The sequence below is a fragment of the Haliaeetus albicilla genome, chromosome 6 (genome assembly GCF_947461875.1).
Source record: "Haliaeetus albicilla chromosome 6, bHalAlb1.1, whole genome shotgun sequence".
NCBI classification, from domain to species: domain Eukaryota; kingdom Metazoa; phylum Chordata; class Aves; order Accipitriformes; family Accipitridae; genus Haliaeetus; species Haliaeetus albicilla.
The window spans coordinates 37,496,061-37,516,042 of NC_091488.1; the positions used below are offsets into that span (position 1 = coordinate 37,496,061).

General features: G+C 41.2%; 1 protein-coding gene across 5 annotated transcripts in view; it reads right to left on the reverse strand.

Annotated features, from left to right (window-relative positions):
- Positions 1-19,982, reverse strand: part of ALCAM (activated leukocyte cell adhesion molecule) — a 123,973-nt gene that overhangs the window by 36,945 nt on the left and 67,046 nt on the right. The window lies entirely within an intron of this gene.

Here is a 19,982-nt window from a genome sequence, read left to right on the forward strand (position 1 = left end):
GCTTTTTTGGAAACCTCAGCACAACGTTATTGTGCTAATGCATACAAATTTACAGAATAAAACTGACCCACTTATTTTCATTGTCCAAAGCATGTGAATTGAACAAAAACAACAGACCCTAAAGTGATGAAACGTTAAAATGCAAGGAAGTTTAAAGGGGAAGATGTTACAACGTGGTGCATTTGCTATAATACAACTTTGCTTTGCTCCTATTTCCCATAGTTGCCTCTGCTCTCGGTGATGCTCGCTGCTCCTTACGCTGGATGGAGGTTTTGCCTCTGGTGCTTGCCCGGTGTCACTGAGCAAGTGTGCTGGCTGCCTGCTCTCACCCATACGTCTGTGGCCTTTGTCAGGGTCTTCTGCCCAGACACTCAGGACCTCCCCTTTGCTCTCCCTTCATTTGCAACTGGAGCTGCAAAATCAAGGGCTTGCTGCCAAAGAAACCTTATTTAAGAGAGAGCAGTAGGATGCTGGTGATGTAGCCAGGGCCACAGAAACACCCAGTCCTTCTAGAGACATTCATTTTTCTGGAGATTCAGCCCTTCTTGCTAGAGCTGGAAAAAGCAAACCTCTTCCCATGTGTCCCCAAAGACCTGAGCCGCAGACTCCTTAACTTTTCCCAAGTCCCGAGGCAGCCGCTGGAATGACCTGACAATTCTATTGAGTGCATATGTGCACTCTATCGGGAGGCTTTCCCACGGGATTTTTTTTTTCATTAAACAAAATCATGTCTTTTCAAGAGCCAAACACTGAATTCCTCACCTACAATTTAAATTAGAAAGTATCCAGAGCATTTTCCTCAGGTGAGGACTTCAGAGCTCACTGTTAGCATCAGCTCCTATTTATCATTTGTATCACAGTGACAAATGAGGCTGTGACTTGTGCTGTGTGGTACTGCACAAAGAAATAGTATTCCAAAATCCTTCCTTAGGGACACTTGTAACCTGGTTGGCATCACATGGTAAGGCAGAGAAGCAGGCAAGCAGGCTGGAGCTCAAACGGACTAAAGGAATGCAGGAGATAACAGGCACGACTACCTGCACGTATCTTAAAACTTTCTTTCCTTCACACTGCTCCTTTTCAACTAAACACCTGCTAATCTTCTTCTGATTCTGTTATATAATTAGTCACAAGCATATTTTAGGTACATTATTCACACTGTAAGGACTGCATGCTCTAATTTGCTGTATGGTTTACGAAGACCAGCTGTTTTCTAAATGACAATAGCAGTCGGTCCACTAGATGGTGCTGAGTAAGTGCAATCTTTAAAAATCAAACCAGATTTTTTTGAAGAAATCAGCTAACTTCAATTTTATGGAAATAGGACCAATGTTTTGAACTAAAAATGGAAGTAAAATTCAAAGCTGGAACAATTTTTTCCCTTGGCCTTCTCTTGCACTCATCCTCATTCTGATCTCCAGGAGGGTGACAACACAACTTCGGCTTTGCAAGTTGAATCCCAATTTTCATTTCTGCTAGAGCTAGGAAAAAACAATCCTTTTTGGTTCCTCTCTCCCATGGGTGCAAAATTACAAGAGACTTGCAAATATATATTCAATTAGTAAATTGGTTAGTACCTGTTAGAATTCCAGTCAAGTGTCATTTAGTAATTTGAAATTCTGTAATGGTATTTTGCATCACATGGAAAAACAGAAACTGCTCCTCCTTGTAGGAGATATTGCCTCTCAATAGGGGAAAATAAAATGACCCTGTGAAATCTGTAATGTTGTTCTCTCCTAGACACCCATTTAACCCCTGCAAGTTGCTAAGGTAACAAGTACATGCTACCAAAGACCTGACAAAGAGTCTCAGGAGTGTGAATGAAACTGTATCTGGAAAGGATTTACATTTATAGCATTCAGAGCAGGTAACTGATGAATGGCCTGATAAAGACTGGCCTCTGATTTTAGAAGAACTCTTTCATCTGAAAGGCATTCCTTAAGATGGACCCCTCCCCCCACCCAATCATGTCTTGCCATAAATTCTGCCTCAACTAAAACCATACAGTTTTCTAGGAATTTGTTAACACAGAACAAGACACACACAAGTTTTACTTTAAATATAGAGAAATGGTCCTTACAAGAATACAAGAGGCTGTAAATTTTTCTCCTCCCGCTTCCATAGCAACAAATATAGGACATTTAAGGACTGCAAACTAGTTGAGTAACTGCAAACTTTCACTGCAGGAACTGCAGTAACCTCTGCAAAACAACTTTGCAAACCTATACATTTAAGAAATAAACAAACAAAAAACCACCCCAACAAATTTGGAAATTCCTCTCTCTGTTGCTATTAGATATATTTGTAAAATGGTGGGATGAAGAAGAAAATAGAAGAAAATGATTGCTTAATGATATGACAGGGCTTACCTTCCACCATCATTTTCTGAGAGGCTTTTACATAGCATCCAGCTCATTGTAAGAAAAAGAAAATGAAGGCAGGATCTAAAATACATAACAAATTGCTCCATGCCCTAACACAACACACAGTCAATGTCAAGGCCCTTGTATCTCATTAACTGCAGGAGAGCGCAAAGGCAACTATAGGGAATAATACTACAAGAAGTTACTGGACACCATGCCCTGTCTTGCTGTAGTTCTGATGCATCTTTCTGTAGCTAATTATGAGCTCAGCCAGCTCCCCTGCATGATTTTCAGATGTTGCCTTCTAAAACTGAGCCAGTGCTGTTAACAACGCCACTAATTGAGAGGCAGGATCTTGTCCCATGTACGCTGGGAGAAGCTCTACTTGAACTATCTACGAATTGCACCTATATACCAGGTTAATCCAGCTCACTGTCCTTCCATGTCTTTACATACAGGTTTGAGCAGGCCGAGGTTTAACTCATTTTCCCCACTTTGATCCAGTGCTGAAGAAACTCTGAGCCAGATGAAACCTTTCCATGTAGGTTCGGACATGGGAAGAAAGTAGCAGCATCAGGAGGTATGACAACTCAGAGAGAGATCCCAGCAGGACACACTGAAATTGAGATGGCATTTGCTGTTGATGCTTTTAATTACAGTACTTTCCACATCCTCATGGCAGTGCTAACTGGCATCCTTTTTTGTCCCCATCTCTGCCTGTGTTTCACAAGAGAAGAACCAAACAGTACCCACATATTTGGGTGACAAAGTAAAAATCTGACTACTTGATCAGAGGCTTAAAGGCAGAGGACGTGTGCTGTTGTTATTTTAGATCCTCACCAAGAGTATATGATGCAGGTCATAATTTAGACTAATTATTATTTTTAAATCAGTGGGATCATATAAGAGGAATGGACAGAAGGTGAATATCTAAAATTCTGGAAGCTGATATTTCTCCAGAGAAAACAACAAAAGCTGTAGGAAGCGTATGGAAAGCAACCATGTTTTCCACCTCTACCTTCCATTGGAAATACTGAATATTTTTCTTGCCGCAAACATCTTTTTAAAGTGCTTAAGAGTAACATTTTTGTGACAAACGTAAAACAGAACAAGGGCTGTTCAAACATCCTTCAGATGCAAGATCCACAGGAGACTATGAACCTGTATCTGGAAACTATGACTAGCAGAGGTACTGCCCAAAACTCATCTTCACCGGCCTGCTCGGCTGCCTCACAGCACAGCTTACTTCCAGTTACTAAAGCAATGGAAAACTGGGCAGCTGAACGTCCCTCAATACCCTGGAGTCCACTGATTGAAATGATGTTTTACATCTACAAAGATGTCCTGTATTTTCCTTCTGCACCTAATTTTTTACTGCTGATGTTTCTGCCCCAGCAGGTTCAGCAATGATGCTTTCTATTACATTTTCTGGACCCAAGGAGCAAGGTCTCATTACCAGAGAACAGCAGGACACGTTGGCTACTACAGTTCTTTGCAGCAATCAGCAGCAGCAAGCAGAGGAGGTCAATTAGCAGCTTCTGGAATGGAAGTGTCCAAACCCAAGAGCTATTATGTCTATTTAGCACCTACTTTGGAAAGTTAACTACTTTGGAAACTCTACATTAGGATGAGCACTCCAAATCTTTACTTGAGGTTTTGGTCCTCCCATCTTATCTTCAGGTAGCCCAGATTAGCTTGTATTTAATATGTTGTGGGAGGTTAAAAAGCTTTGCCTCATAAAATAAATATTTTATGAAAGTTGCTTGCTATCAGCTCTTAAGTAGCAACAGGCAGATTTTTCTTTCTGCCTTCCACTTCCTAAATGCATTTCAGCAATATAGGCATACACATAGGTCCTCTTGAGCATCCACTTAGGTACCAGCATAAATGGTTGGTACCAGCCTAAGTGATTTCTTTTAGGAAACATCAGTATTTCACAAAAACAATAATTACATGTTCTTAAGATCAGGAAGTCACCTTTTCAAATCATAGAATCATTCAGGCTGGAAATGACCCTTAAGATCATCAAGTCTAACTGTAAGCCTAACACTGCCAAGTCCACCACTAAACCATGTCCCTAAGCGCCATGTCTAAACGTCTTTTAAATACCTCCAGGGATGCTGACTCAACCACCTCCCTGGGCAGCCTGTTCCAGTACTTGATAACCCTTTTGGTGAAGAAATTTTTTCTAATATCCAATATAAAACCTCCCCTGGCACAACTTGACGCTTTTTCCTGACACTCACCTCGCTACAGCATCCTTTCAGGTAGCTGTAGAGAGCGATAAGGTCTCCCCTCAGCCTCCTTTTCTCCAAACTAAACAACCCCAGTTCCCTCAGCTGCTCCTTATAGGACTTGTTCTCTAGACCCTTCACCTGCTTCATTGCTCTTCTTTGGCCATGCATTTATTAACAGTAACTTTTTTTTTTTTTTTTTTTTTTGAGACAAAGCAATATATGAATGACAGCTGGGTGTTGATACAATGCAAAATGGATTAGAAAAAACACTCCAGCTTTGAATGAGACAAGACTTGACAGCACAAACTTACTGTCCCAGCACTATTAAATTAAAAGCACTACTTAGAGAAAAAATTAAGAGAGTTCACAGAATCCCAGATTGGTTGAGGTTAGAAGGTACGTCTGGAGGTCATCTGGTCCAATGCCCCTGTTCAAGCAGGGCCACCTACAGCCAGCTGTCCTGGACCATGTTCAGATGATTTTGAGTATCTCCAAGGATGGAGACTCCACAACCTCTCTGGGCAACGTGTGCCAGTGCTCAGTCACCCTCACAGGAAAAAAGTGTTTCCTGATGTTCAGTTATGTCCTGCATTTCAGTTTGTGCCCATCGCATCTTGTCCTATTACTGGGCACCACTGAAAAGAGCCTGGGTCCACCTTCTTTGAAGCCTCCCTTCGGGTATTTGTACACATTGACGAGATCCCCCCTGAGCCTTCTCTTCTCTCGGCTGAACAGTCACAGCTCTCTCAGCCTTTCCTCATAGGAGAGATGCTCCAGTCCATCGTCTTCATTGCTCTTCATGGCCTTCTTTGGGCTCTCTCCAGTATGTCCCTGTCTCTTGTACTGAGGAGCCCAGTAATGGACACACCACTCCAGATGTGGCCTCACCAGCACTGAGCAGAGGGGAAGGATTACTTTGCCTAATGCAGCCCAGAATACCATTAGCCTTCTTTGCTGCAAGGGCACACCGCTGGCTCATGTTCAACTTGGTGTCCACCAGGACCCCCAGGACCTTTTCTCCAAAACTGCTTTCCAGCTGGTTGGCCACCTTCCATGCTGCATGGAAGGTGGACTTTTCAGACAGGACTCAACTTTCAAATATTTTTTTCTCCCTCTCTTTTCCTTGCCTGGCAAAAAGTAACTTTTCCAGTAAGACATTTAGTAAACTTTAAAGACATTCATAACACTGATCATGGGAGCAGAGAAGGGAAAATACAGCAAACATGTCATGGACTTCATGTGTCCCTCCCTGGGCCTGACAAAGTCACCTGTATGGATACAATGGGACTTTAATCATCCTTTTTGCTGAGCCACAACAGCCTGGGAGCCAAACACCGCTCAGTCTTGAGTCTGCAGACCTCTGCAACGGAGGCCCAGGTGCCATTTTTTTCAACAAGCTTGTCCTTGTGATCCAGCTCGCTTTACTGAAAACAAACCTCTTCACATGAGCTACAACAGGCACTCTTACGCACAGCTCACACAAGACTTGCCCTTGGTCATTAATCTTCTGACATACCACAGAAAACATAAGATACACTTCAGGATGTAACAAGACTGGTTTAAAGCAAGCAAAAATAATTAAAAAAAAGCTTGTTATCAAAATTCATGCATATGACAGCCCCCATTTCAGTTTGGTGGTTACATGTTTCATATGCTGGCCATCAAAATGGGGAAGCAGGGCAAGCAATTCCAAGAAAATTCAAACATTGATTATCTTCACCTTACAAATATGATTAAAGAGAAAAAAGTATGTGTTTGTGGATATGTTATCTGATACAGGTTACATAAACAGTACATTGCTTCTTATCTCTACCTGTTTAAATAGTGAAACAAATCCACACGTGGGTGATTAGGATTTCAAAAAGACTATTAGTTACAAGAGAATCATCCTATTATTCAAGAGGGAAACTAACTGCAGATAAACATATCCAACAGTATTTAATGTAACATACATTTGTAAAACAACGTAACGGAACTCGCTGAAGGGTTCTTATACTTTATCACAGCATTCCTTCAATGAGTTTTAAACCCTGAATAATATTAAAGCGCAGGCAATTTTAACACCAAAGGAAAAAAAATCCTTTATCATCTTATAAGCACTCATGCAATGGACAGCAATTACCCTTTGGAATTGTCACTGCTAACTTGAGCTCTTTGAAGATGTGAAGTAACTGAATGGAAATGCACATTTAAAGCTGGGTTTTTTTTGTGGGGGCAGGGGGGGAAGACCCAACTCAAAACATCGTTGAGACTCTGGAAGATGTTGAATTCTCTTTTGACAAGCTGGTCAAAGAAACACCTACTTAACTCCAAAGCCGCAAGCAGCAAAACCCGCACAAACAGGAGCACTTACATGCTTAACACTGATTTTGGCAACTAGTCAGGCAGATTAGGGAGATGAGGGGGCTTGGCACCCAGCAACATCAAGGCATCAGGCAGTGCAGATCAGGAAACAGGCAGGGTATGTAAAGCTAAAGAGATACTGAAAACAGCAGAGCTGGAGAGCAGGCATTAAACGCCAGCAGAATTCAGCTATCGTTAGTCAACACAAAGCATTATGCTTAAAACACCCAGAGTTTCTCCTTATAAATGAGGAAAAAATGCTATAGGAAACACATCAAGACTTCAGAAATCCTCCCTCCTATGAACACTAACAACTAATATGCTCCTACTCCTTTCAGATTCCATACAAATCAAGTGTTTTCCTTACCAGTACAAAGAAACCAGCTATAATTAGGAGCTAGCTGAGATAACCTGTCTCATCCACCAAGGCTGCATGGGCTCTATCACCTTATCATTAAAGAAAACCTCAGCCCCCTCCTCCATCTCTGCTCAAAAGACAGAGGCCAATGCATGCCTCTCACCGGCGTTTTGGTCTATAGTTCAGCCAGTCATGCACTGCACGGGAGGAACAGTTTTCCTGCACAAGCACATGGCTTTGTATACGCGAGCTCAAGGCTGGGGCCTCCATGAGTTTAGGTCCAAAATCCCACAGAGCACTCTAATTGCAGATTTCAAAGTCCTACAACATGACCAGATGAAATTCTGGGTGCTGCGTGCCTGTTCAAAAACCAGACTACTCAACTGCTCTTTATTTCACTGAGGGCTATTTCTGCTCCAAGATTTCAAAACATCCAGCTGTTTCAGTATTTCGGTGGCTATTTTCCCCACTTCCCCCACCAGAAAACCACTTCCCTTCCTCTAAGCTTTGCTTGTAGCTTGATTTGGAATGACTTTAGCGCAGGCTTTTGAAAAGATTGAGAGAAATTTCAATCTACAAGGCAGAGATCTTAGAAAGTTATGTCCTTCCAAGAGCAGATGGGTTTGTAGTAGATGCTACAGTGCGTAGTTTACAGGGGCAATCGTTACTGTAAGCTTTACCCTAGGGAGGTGCACATTGAGTGTTTCTCTGAACATTTTCCATCATCCTTGCTGCTAAAGGAGTACACTGGAGACCACCACAGAAGAAAAGTTTCCTCAGTCTGAATGTACCAAATGCCTAGATTGCATCTAAAAAATGATGACTAATAACCTTTTGTCAGCTTAGGAACTTCAAATGTTATATATAAAGCAATAATCATGACAGTAACTATAACCATAAATAGTTTCTAGAATTTTTGTTAGGTATGCAAAAGAAATTTGTACATAGTCATACTCGTTTAAAATTTGAATGTCCATCATTAAATGCATTATCGTTGCCACTTAAAGTAAAACAGATACTACTTTCCAAGTCAGCAAAGCTTTCAAACTATATAAAATCTGCTCCTACCATTAGCTCCTGCAAAGCTTGAGACCAAATGGTCACTTCAAAGCTCAGTAACTGATGCAAAACACTACTGCAAAATGAATTACTTGTGTCAGCACATCAACCTTCCTACCTTCCCACCTCAGCCTCTGTTCCAACGCCTAGCTCCAAGAAGACAAAGGAAACTGCTAAGACCAATATCTCTGAAACAGGACCAGCAAAGCTCTGGTTTGCTTGGCAGCAGTAAGCCCATCTCTGCTTTTTAATCCGGTCCCTTTTAAATCAGGAAGGCTCCAAAATCTGCTAAAGAACTGGAAGGAAAATCCATGGAAGCTACCGGTGCCTTTGTACTGCATGGGCTTTGTTACAGAAAAATTTTCCTTTCAAAGGGAAAGTCCTAAGCTTCTTTATACAAACCACCACCCCAAAACATCACCTGTGATTTCAATGGCCTTCTAATCACACTATTTTATGGAAACCCTAGCTTTTGGCTCAGAATTACGTAACTCTATTTCTGGATTCGGTGGTAATCCAAAACCAGTCAGATTTGTTTTGCAGGCTGATTTGCCGGTTTAAGTTTTCAGGCCCTTTGAGTAAATCTTACAGGTTTTAAAAAGTTACATATATAGTGGTGTTGCTGTAAGTAGGAAAAAATGTAGTGTAATTCCAAGCAAATATTTACAAATAGGACTTACAGAAAAAAAACATCTACCTACTTGAAAATGCTTGGATTAGTCTAAGGCTAGCAGAGACAATGTTTCCACAAGATCTGGGTGGAACCACGTCAAAAGACACTTCCAACATTGGCAAATTGTGGTCAGCATCAGAAAACCCAGCTGTGTTTTTTCTGAGCACCGTACAGTGGGGAAAAGAAGCTATTTTTCCCACAGTTGATGCTGCTGCTGAAAGGCCACTGTTAATGATTTACTGCAATGCAAATTTTTACAAGACATTGCTTAGGATAGTTCTTATAATTCAGAGGAAGAGGTAAGATGGCCAACATATCTTCTTGTAAATACTTCTGTTCAATATGCAGCCATGACTAAAAGAACTATTTTTTTTTAACATACTGAAAAATTGAAAATAATTTATTAAAGTAGTTACCAACATATGGTGTGATTTTTTACAAATGGTCTGGCACATCTGCCAAGGAAGTGAGTTGTAGCTTACTAAAGTTTGATAGTACAAGCTATCTGCCAAGAGATGAGCAGCAAATGCGGGAAAACAGTTTGAGTCAATACTGCAATGCATTCCAACTTTAAAGTGTATACCTAATTAGGCAAAACAGGATCAACAAAGCCTTTGTAGCTTGGTGAAACTTCTCAGTCTTTCTGAGGTTAGCCTTTGGCTGCTCCTGCAGCGTACTTCTGTTATGCTTCCAGTTGCCCTTCCAAAGCACTTTTCCATTTGCTAAAACTACTCCAATTGTTTTTTATCTTCTTGTTATGCTAGTCAGCAATGCTGCTGTGTATCCAATAGCTTGAAGAGACTTAAAAGTTTCTATTAAGTCAAATAAAACCTGTAGCTCAAAAATAATTACCTAAAATCCCCCATTATATTTTGCTATGAATCCTTTTTTTCTTTTTTTTAAAAAAATCAATAGGCAGCATACTAAAAAAAGAGCTAGCCTTCTTGCTTTTTCATAACTTGATATTGACAGTGTGGATCAATATACCCCACAGGCTAATAGTGCAGAAAAAACACATAATTTATACATAAATGCTGAATAAAAGGCTAAACAGCATATGTTTTTCCTATCAGAACTATGAGAGATTTTGTTTTGGTACTCTAACTAAGAGTATATTGCCCTGTCATCCTAGATTTTAAGTCAATGTCAAGTTGGCAGTGCACCAAGGGAGAAGATTTTCTGAAAAAGGAGGCGGAACTTTTGCCACTTGTGTCCTTCCCCGCATGGTGCTGCTTCACTGCGGTGAGATGCCTGGGAAACGAGGCTGCAATCGTGGTGGCACCAAAGTGGAGATGGCAAAGGGGGCCCAAACCTGCTGACTCCTTCCAGAGGCACCTGGAAACCAATGGACTGTTTCTCATGGGGCGAGACACTTGGGCTCCCTTTCTACCACAGCCACTAACCTCTTCCCATCAGCCTGCACAGCATTAAACCAAACCAATGAGAAGAAGCAACCGTAAGATGACGAGGTGGTGGTCACTGCATCCCACTTGGTCAACAGCTGTTTCTGGAAAGGTGCAATCACAGCCCCGCGTTAAGACTTCACTGTGATCATGATTTAACAAAAACCAGTAGCGCACCTGAGTCCCTGACCAGGGTGCACCTCTCCAACTATGGAAAGCACGGGGGGAAAAAAAAAAAGGAAGTTTTCTTTCACACACATTATGGTCCACATTTGCTAGTAAAGCATACTTCAGCTTGTCTATGTACAAGTATCCCTTGTAAGTACGTCCCTTTAGATATTGGTCTGTGAGGATCCATAAGCAGGTAAGAGGAAGAACAGATGGACCTTCCATATACAGTTGTTTTAGGAGTTAGGCACTATCTAAGAAATGTATGCCTTATTGATCTATGCTCCAACTCTTGCATCAAAACAAAGGAAAAAAATAGTTCAAGCAAGCCCCTAACTTTGGAAAAGCAGCCGATAAGCAGCAGTTTCTTCCCCCTGGCATCAGCCAGATGCAAGGATGCACACAAAGACTACAGCATCATAGGAAAGTCTGACCCTGACTCCACTCCACCTACTCTCCATCAAATACATGGAAGGGCTCTGTGGCTATGTTGGCAGAGCCAACAGCAGCATTAAAGCTACTTGGTTTTCCTCACTTGCTTTCTGCACCTTTTCTAATTCCACTTAGTGAAAATTGCGTGGTTAACATACCTAAGGCTTGGCAGTACAGTAACAGGTAAGAATTATCCATACTTCCCAGTGTAAAGGTAAATAAAAAAAATACTTTATTTCTTAGTAACAATTTGTATTTTTACAAAAGAGGTACTTCCCAAAACATGTATACATTTCTTACATTTCTTTAAGCATGAAGGAGTCTCAAGAGAAAAATTAAGGTACCAGAAAGCAAATCAGATGATCATTTTGCAAAGTATGGGGGAGGGGGGAAATCACTGATCACTCTGGTTAAAAGTCAATAAATGCAATGGAAAAAAACTAGGAATTAGGAAAAACAAGGTAACACAAAAAATTAGAAAAACTAATGTAGTTAAATCAATGCTACCACAGTTGCCCTATACAAAGGAATCTCAACAGCAGACACTGTTCTAACCACTTCCCTCCAGCGAGCTGTCTGCATTCTGCCCACAGTCCTCCTTATAGAAAGAGTTGCTTCCCTTCTGCCTGTCTAGGATCCTTCCAAATTGAAAATTGGTGCCTGGCAGTTTTCAATAATGTTATTTTTTTTAACCATGCATGTTGTTCCTCTACTTCAAATCATGATTTACTCTGTCAAGTAATCCTAAAACAAAGAAAAAAGCCCGATCTCTACTACTGACCATGTTCCAAATCTGCAAACCTTACCCTCTCCATTACCTGCACATTCACCTGGGCATTTGCTTACTCATGCAAAACTGTAGTGAGGTTCAGCTCCCCGGCTTCTGCCACAGGCTTGCTATCTGCTATCAGCAGTCCTCTCTGCAGCAAATGGGGTATAACCAGCAAGCAGAGAAGAATCTGTGGTGAGAAGACATTTTTGCTTCTCTTTCTTTATTAGCACTCTGAACCATTTGCGGAAGCTCCACCTGTATTCCTGTAATAATCCTGTACACCCCAATAAGGATGAAATACAATATTTGGTGAATGCAAGTTTGATAGGCAACTTGCAGAAGTGTGCAATGCAGCTTCCACTGACACTCTGCCAAGCTGGGCACCCAAAATCATGCATCCAATACTGTGTATCACAGAAACATGTTCTTCCTACCTGCTCTTCATCAAGGCTGCAGGGTCCATAGCTAATTAACATGCAGTGTCCTGCCACACTTCTCTACTGCAGTTACACTTACCAGACCTGCTGCTTGCTGGTTTTAGCAGTGTTTATTCTCAAAGAAACCAGCTGGATTTCACCAACAGAGCAAATCATAACCTGTGACTATAATGTGTATAATGTGTACAGAGTATTATTTTCAGTGAATGAGCTTCATTTACTTGTGGTGAAAACCATGCACTAATCACCTCAAAAAAAAAAAAAAAAAAAAAAAAAAAAAGGCCTCACAGAAGTTACAGCTTCAAAGGGCATAGATGAAGGACAGATTTATCCTTCCATAATGCTGAGTGGGTGGAAAAAGCTGTACATGCTTTCAACAGAAAACGTCCAGGCCTTCCAAATTAGGGAAGTAGGTTGGTAAATGCAATGCGTCAGCTTTATGTGCCATCAGGTGGCTCTGGTCGCATGGACAACCCCCCAGCTGATGATAGGCTTTTGGCTCCTCCATCTGTTTTCCAACTGCATTCCCTACTGATAAGGGAGAGGACAAAGTGAGCAGGTGAGATTAATGTAGCCTCCCCGAATCATCATCAGGTCTTTGTTACCTGGAGACAAGACCTATCATTTCACTGATAGCACAATAACATAGGTGTGAGGGGAGCTCATTGAAAGTATAATGCTACAAATCCTTATGATTTATGCTAAAATAAGTGACTGACAGCTCCTCTGAGGCTCTCTTTAGATTTAATAGGCTCCTCACAGACACAGCTTTTTAAATTTCACAGATGCCTGTAGCCAGGCCTGGTACTGGCAACTGTCTCCTGCTGTAGGAGAATGAGCTGAAGCAGATGCGTACTTTCAGCAACAGGAGAAATCAGCATCGCCTTTGTTTCTGAAAGTTTCACCTTTGCCTACCTTTCTTAACCAGTATGCTGAAAATTAAGAGAAGCGTCAGCAACACAAACTGCAAACTATGTATAAAAACAAAGAGTTAACATTACACAGACTCTTATTCAATGGTGAAACATAGACACGCGGATATGGAAATATGTAAGGCTGGTGTGACTTCAGTGCCCATCATTTCTACTTGTGGATATTACTGATACGTGTGATGCTATGAAAATCTGCCAAATATCGGGGTTTGTTTCCACCCCATATGTATTTACATATGTATGTGCATATATAAGCTAGCATCTGATGTGCTATTACTTTCCTTCTTCGCATGAATTCTTTATTGTTTTTTACCAAAAAACCCCACTGCTTAAAATAATGCTGCATATATAAAACAATGCTGGAAAGGACCACACAACTGCAGCTCAAATCTGGTGGACACATCTTACAATGATTTTCTAATATAATATAACATTCGAATATACATGTACTGTCCAGTTACTGAACAAATTGTCGTAAGTCTCAGCTGCCCTCTGGAGAAAACCATGAAGGGTTAGAAAATGCAAAGTATAGTTCCTATTCATTTTTTAAATTAATATAAGAGTTACTTTCTAGAATTTTAAGCTGTAGGCATTGCTTTGTGCAAATACGGTGTTGCTATAAAGTTTAAAAGCAGCAGCATACGTTGTAAGGCCTATCTGTAGTCCCCAAGAGGCTATCAAAAAGTTACTGTGAGCATGTGCAAACAGAAGCAATACAGAAGTTCAACCTTTCCAATAGTTATGCACATATTTATCTTCAAGAACAAATAGTCCCACAGCATGAGGATGAAGGCACAAAACATCAGCATTACTACTAGAAAACAGTTATGCTGACCAGGCTTCCTTCCCTATTATTATACATATTGTGGTAGCTTCCTGGACCCCATTTATAAGATAATAAAGAGGCACGATCAACCGATTGCTCAGGGGCCCAGCGCAGCCCAACCTTCAGTGAAGCACTTCAGGACCGCTGTGGAGCCACTCTTACTTCCAGAGCCCCCCAACTCCAGGCATGCCGCACGCACCTCTGCCACAAATAAAACCCAGGACATGGTTTGGAGGAACAGAGAAACTTTGACTACCCGGGTAATACCCTATGCTGGCTTTAGGGAATGCGTTCACTACATGCCACTCATTTCGACATAGTCCTGAACAGCAGTATCAGAAACGATAGCAGCTGCGCAGACTTGGATGCTTGTAATTTTAGATTTTGATGTGAATGGTTGAGTAAACAGCAATTCCTTCAGAGTAACCCACCTCGGTTAGATGCGTGGCTTCCAGCACAGAGTGGCTGCATTTACACTGTCATTGAATCTCTCTGTAAACACATATCGTGATGTGAAAGTTGGCCACTTTCTCTATATACCTGTCAGAAACTCTTTGTGGAGAAGGCAATCGTGTTTTATTTAGCATGACAGCCTCTGCAGTGCATTATGCTCTTGTAAACTGCATTAGTGCACAACTGCACTTTTACGTGCAGTTCAACGTGCTGTTTCAGCCTACATATTTGGGCCATAATTACCAATTTCCTTATCTAGGCGCTGCTGCTGCCCATATCGCCACTTCTCCCCGAGCAGGAACACACAAGAAAGATCTCCCGAGCTGTTTTGATTTGTGGCAGGAGCTTCTACCTGTACGCTGCTAGTTACCCATTTTTTGACAATAACCATGTACTCAGAGCATTGTCATTCTGCAACAACCATTGAAGACAAGGTGTTTGCTACGTAGCCCATATGTTGGCCAAGCACACAAGATACTGCAAGGCCACGCTGAAGCAGATCACCTCCTGAAGGGCAGAGCCTTCATGTGCATCTTTATACCGCAGTACTGCAAAGTAAATGAGAGGTACCTTCTTTCCAGCTTTGTGTTTTCTGCAGAGAAACAGCATTTACACAGGGCCCAGCGAGATACTGCTTCAGCTTTTGGTAAGTTAAAAGCATCCCTGAGTCTGTCAGTTACAGGTTGTCCGGCTGTGCTGTGGCTCTCAAAGCCATCATACCCGAGGGGACTCCTAGAGCACCCACCGCTTGCAGCCCTTTCTAACCACTACTCTGTATCAAGAGGAATGTGACCGTGCTGGATACCTGGCAGAAAGCACTTCTGAAAGGCCAAAACAATCTCACAGCTACTTCGAGCCATTTCTTAGCGTCAGGAGGGGCGATAGGATGGCTAAGTGGGGCAAAGGATCTGGCCCCCAAAGACAAAAACTTGTTCTTCTGTCTTTTGTGAGGAAGCAGAATAATTTTTGATAGTCTCCAGCTTTTATAAAAACATGCACTAATTAGCACACATATTTTAAAAAAATGCCCCTATACCTAATTATTTTGAAGAAATCTTGAAAACTAATTATTAGTTCTGGAACCCTTTTTCCTTTTTGAAGCCAGATGGTGCCCTTCCTAAAATACCAAGGCTAGAGAATTATTTATGTGAGCTTTGACCACGTCTGAACAGCTCAGGGAATGATGTATTTTTTTAATGCCCTGATAGTGACAACAAGCCTTTTTACTCTAAATTAATGGGAAACAAATGTCGCACAGTGAAGATAAAAGTGACTTTGCAAAGTTTTATTCTTTAGAAGTTGCCTTTTTTAAGAGACAAAGGTCCTTGCAGAAATGTCAGTATCGGCTTGTCTGACAGAACGGAGGGATGCCACGGCACGTGTGTGTTCTCACGACACGTGTGGCATGGGTTGTGTGTGCATGTGGGGAATCAATGGTATTTGGGATAATATACCTAATTTTAGGTTGGTCTTAACTGGGTCTTCCAAAAAAACCAACAACAAAACCCCAACAAAACCAGCCCCACCACATACAGAAACAAACAAAACCCCAGAGTAACCCATGCCACCCTCCAGCAAAGCAGCAGCTGCCTTTAGCTTCTCACAGGTACAAATCAGCTTTTTAGGCTGATTTGCTTTGTTTAACTTTTTAATACGCTTTTCTTTTTCTTAAATGCATTTGACAGGCAAATTCATTCTGGAAGACGGATGTCCACAGCCTAAACCAAACCACAGAAAAGCGAAGAGGCTGGGTTTTGAGACCCGGTGCAGGCGTCAGGGGTAGACCCCTGGAGCAGGGTTTCAGCGCAGCCCCTGCTCACCAGCCGGTCCCCTGTCATTCCTTCCTGCGAAGAGCAGGACGGGGATCTTTGAAAACGGACCCGCAGCTTCTGCACACAAGGGCTGTGAACCTGGACCTTCAGAAACAGTGCTCAAAAGCAGCTTTTAAAAAGAAGTCAGTAAGAGCCTAAAAATCCCAGACTTTCCACTTACAGATTGCCGTTTTCACCAGTGAATCTCAAGGCGCTTTCCCATGGACATGACGGCTTTTATTCTTGTTTTAAAACAGCACAGGAAAGGTCTGCAGATGTGCAATGCCTTGCCCACCATAGTGAGGAGGGCTGCCAGCTGCAGCAGAGCCGGGACGGGTAGGAAGAAGCGATGGACAGTTGGCACAAAGAAGCTTTGAATTGGGTGACAGAGCACCAGGCTGCAGAGTTGTAAGAGGGTTTCTGCAGCACCATTCACGTTATACGCTTGGCATTATCCTAAAGCACTGTTTAATAAGCACCATGCTTCTGCTTTGAGGCTGAAATACCAAGTCCCTAAAAGTAGCTTCACACCTGAACCTGCCTTCTGTGCACCAACAGCTGCTCCAAGAATTATTTTTCCTCTCTAGACAGTCCATACAAGTATCTGAAATTGGCTGCTGCAGGATTGAAATGAGTCCAACATAAAATTAGTATCCATCATAGCTATTTTAACAAAAACCCTCAACAATCAAAACAAGACACCTTAAATCAAGCTGAATGCATCTAAGTAGGTTTTCATTATCTAGATTTATCTCAGGTACATGTCATTTCTTTCTCATTAAATTGCAATATAAGCCATTTTGTACATATAAAAATATTAAAACATATTTTCTTCTCAAAATGACTAAAATGTGATAAAAGCCCACACAATACTTCCCTTGCCTTGATGCTTTCAAGAGAGTACCATATGGCTTGTCTGAATCCCTCAACAAGAGGTTTCCTGAATTCAAAACTGATTTGATTTGGCAGCTCCTTCTTTAGAAAATGTAAATTCCCATAACATATTTTAAATTATATTCTAACAAAACATTGTTTTCTTGTCATAAGTATGGGGAAGCTTTTACACATTTTTCATTTTCATCGTGAAGGTAAATTCTTCAGCTTTTAGAACTGGCAGTAGTATTATTACCAAACATAGTATATCTCTGCACGTTATTAATAAAGTAGTATTTCATAGGTGCCTCAATGCCTCCCCTGTATCTCACAATATTAGGCACTCCAAAGATCTGGAGTATGTGGTAATCCTTCTAACAGCCATGCAATCTAAGTAAGAAAGAAAAGCAAAGGAGAAGAGGCTTATTGAAAACTCTTTTCTTCTACAGAGAAGCTGCAACACAAAACTCTCATGACTGGCAGAGGCCGGGCAGGCAGCATTTGGCAAGATGACTACTTTGGATTGGGTTCCTCACAGTCCTGCTACAGAAGACCATCCCTTTCTAGGACTTGTCTCACAGACCAACCAAAGTAAGAAAACCAACAACTAAAGGCTTTTCTGAAGAAATCAGCTTATGGGCCCAAATGAAATGCAGTAAAATATTCCGGTTTTTTTCTGGATTTCACAACAGGCTGAAATCACTTCTTTGTTTCTCAGGATGGATACAACAGCTGCAACAGAAATTGCTATTTAGTTACACTTCAGAGAACAAGGTAGTTTGTCATCATAGGATGCTTCCGTACTCCTAAAAATAACTGGAATACAGTTAGTACGATACACCTTCTTTAGAGCTATGTTAGAGCCTCTTCTTTCCACCTAAGGAAAATGAAGCTTCTGTGATTGTGCTGCTCTTGGGTACCCCCAGAGGAAGCCAACAGGTTAAGAAGTTGACAATTTTCATTAAAGTTCCACAGGGAAATAGAAGATACTTCATATCCAGAAGTGTCATGAAGCTGGGAAGGAGGGGAAAAAAAAAAAAAAAAAGGAAGTAAGTAGTGGCCAGCTGAGAAAAATGCTGCAAAACTAGCTTAAATTGACAGGCTACCAGGGCATCCACCCTGCAGAGAAATTTGCAAGGCTCCCACGAGGAGAGAAGCTTCCACGGGAACCTCCCTTGCCTTCATCTCCAGAGGACACACCGACAGGCCTGACGCCAGGGAAAAAATAGCCATTATTAGCTCTACTGCCTCTCATTTACTTAGTTACCTCTCTGCACCTCTATTTCCAGTCGTTTCTGTGGAGAAGGGTAACCTGAGCTCTCAGGGACGCAGACCCAGGAACATCACTCCCAGCGTAATGGACAGATGGCAGGAAGATACAAGGGAGCATCAACCCCCCCGGTATTTGAAGTCATCATCCAGCTGAAATGGTCCTTAACAGATAGACAAGGTGAGCTACGATTGTAGACCCGTTTTTCTATCCCCAGTTATTAAGGAACAAAATAGTGGTATACTGTTCAAGCAGAAGTATCACTTCATTAAAGCTATTATTTGAAAAGCAGGAAGACAACAGGAAAAAATGTCTTCCACCCCAAAACCAACATTCAGGGAATTCAGAGGGTGCAGCAGATTCACTTTATCAAGGCACAATCCTAACTAATCTTACAGAAGCAATTCTAATTAGGCAGGAAATGAAGAACGGTTCCTTTCAGGCTGGCTGAAAGAACAGTGGATTGATTTAAATCAAATCACTGATTTTAATCATGGATTTAAATCAACCAAGCAGGACACCTTGATTTAGCTCATCAACTTTAATCTTGTACTTTTTACTTTTTTCCTAATGAAAGCTCATTCATTTTGTTAAGATAATGTGCAGAATTGTAAAAAGCGCACACTATGTTAAAATGGATTAAAATTTTTATTCTCCCTCAACATTGATGACTTGTGACTACAAAGCCTGAGCTAATTTTTTAACAGAGTTAAAAAACATCACTTTTAAAAATCATTCAAATTTGAAAGCTCATATGTGAAACACACTGCAAATTATTTTCGAGATTGTAATAAATTTAAGCCTTGATAAATATAAAGGATTTCTACTTAGTTTTTTTCTAAAATTATTTAGGTAAAACACCCCAAACTTGCAACATCATAGACTTTAATCTATTTGTGTTGAAGAACATTAGAGCCCAGTAAAAGGTAATGCATTACATTATTTAGGGACACCTATAGATAGTACGTAACCTGGTATTACACAGCAGTCTTAAAAAAAAAAAAAAGTAAAAAGCTTGCAAGATATCATTGTGGCCTCCGTTTATAAAAATAAATGAGGAAAGTGTTGGTACTGGGATCACAATGCTGAACTATTCAGAGTACTTCGAATATGTCATAGAAATCCTGATCAGATGCTATCCAGAAAAAAAAAAAAAAGCTTCATAATGTATTGTGGGGAAAAATAATCCAAAGCAAGTATCAGCAGAAAGGAAGAGGACACGTACGGACAGTACTCGTGCTGGAAAAGACCCGGAGGTGACAGAAGAGCAGAGTGGATTTCATGTGTAGGTACTTATAACACAACGTGGCAGCAGTGTAGGGAACAACAAAGTGTGTTAGTAAGAATAACGAAAGAGACATTAAAATGATTTAAGGGATGTTTCAGGAGAGCGGGCTGACAAACACATATCTGGTATGCACAAGCATTACCAGTGTACAGCATTAGTGTTTCATTCAATAGTTTTTTTCCCTTTCTTCCTTTATTTAGAGCCTTACCAGAGACCAAAGTTGTCAGAAACACTCATTTTGTACCAACGCACACCAAGACATACTTCTCCCTATAAAACTCTGC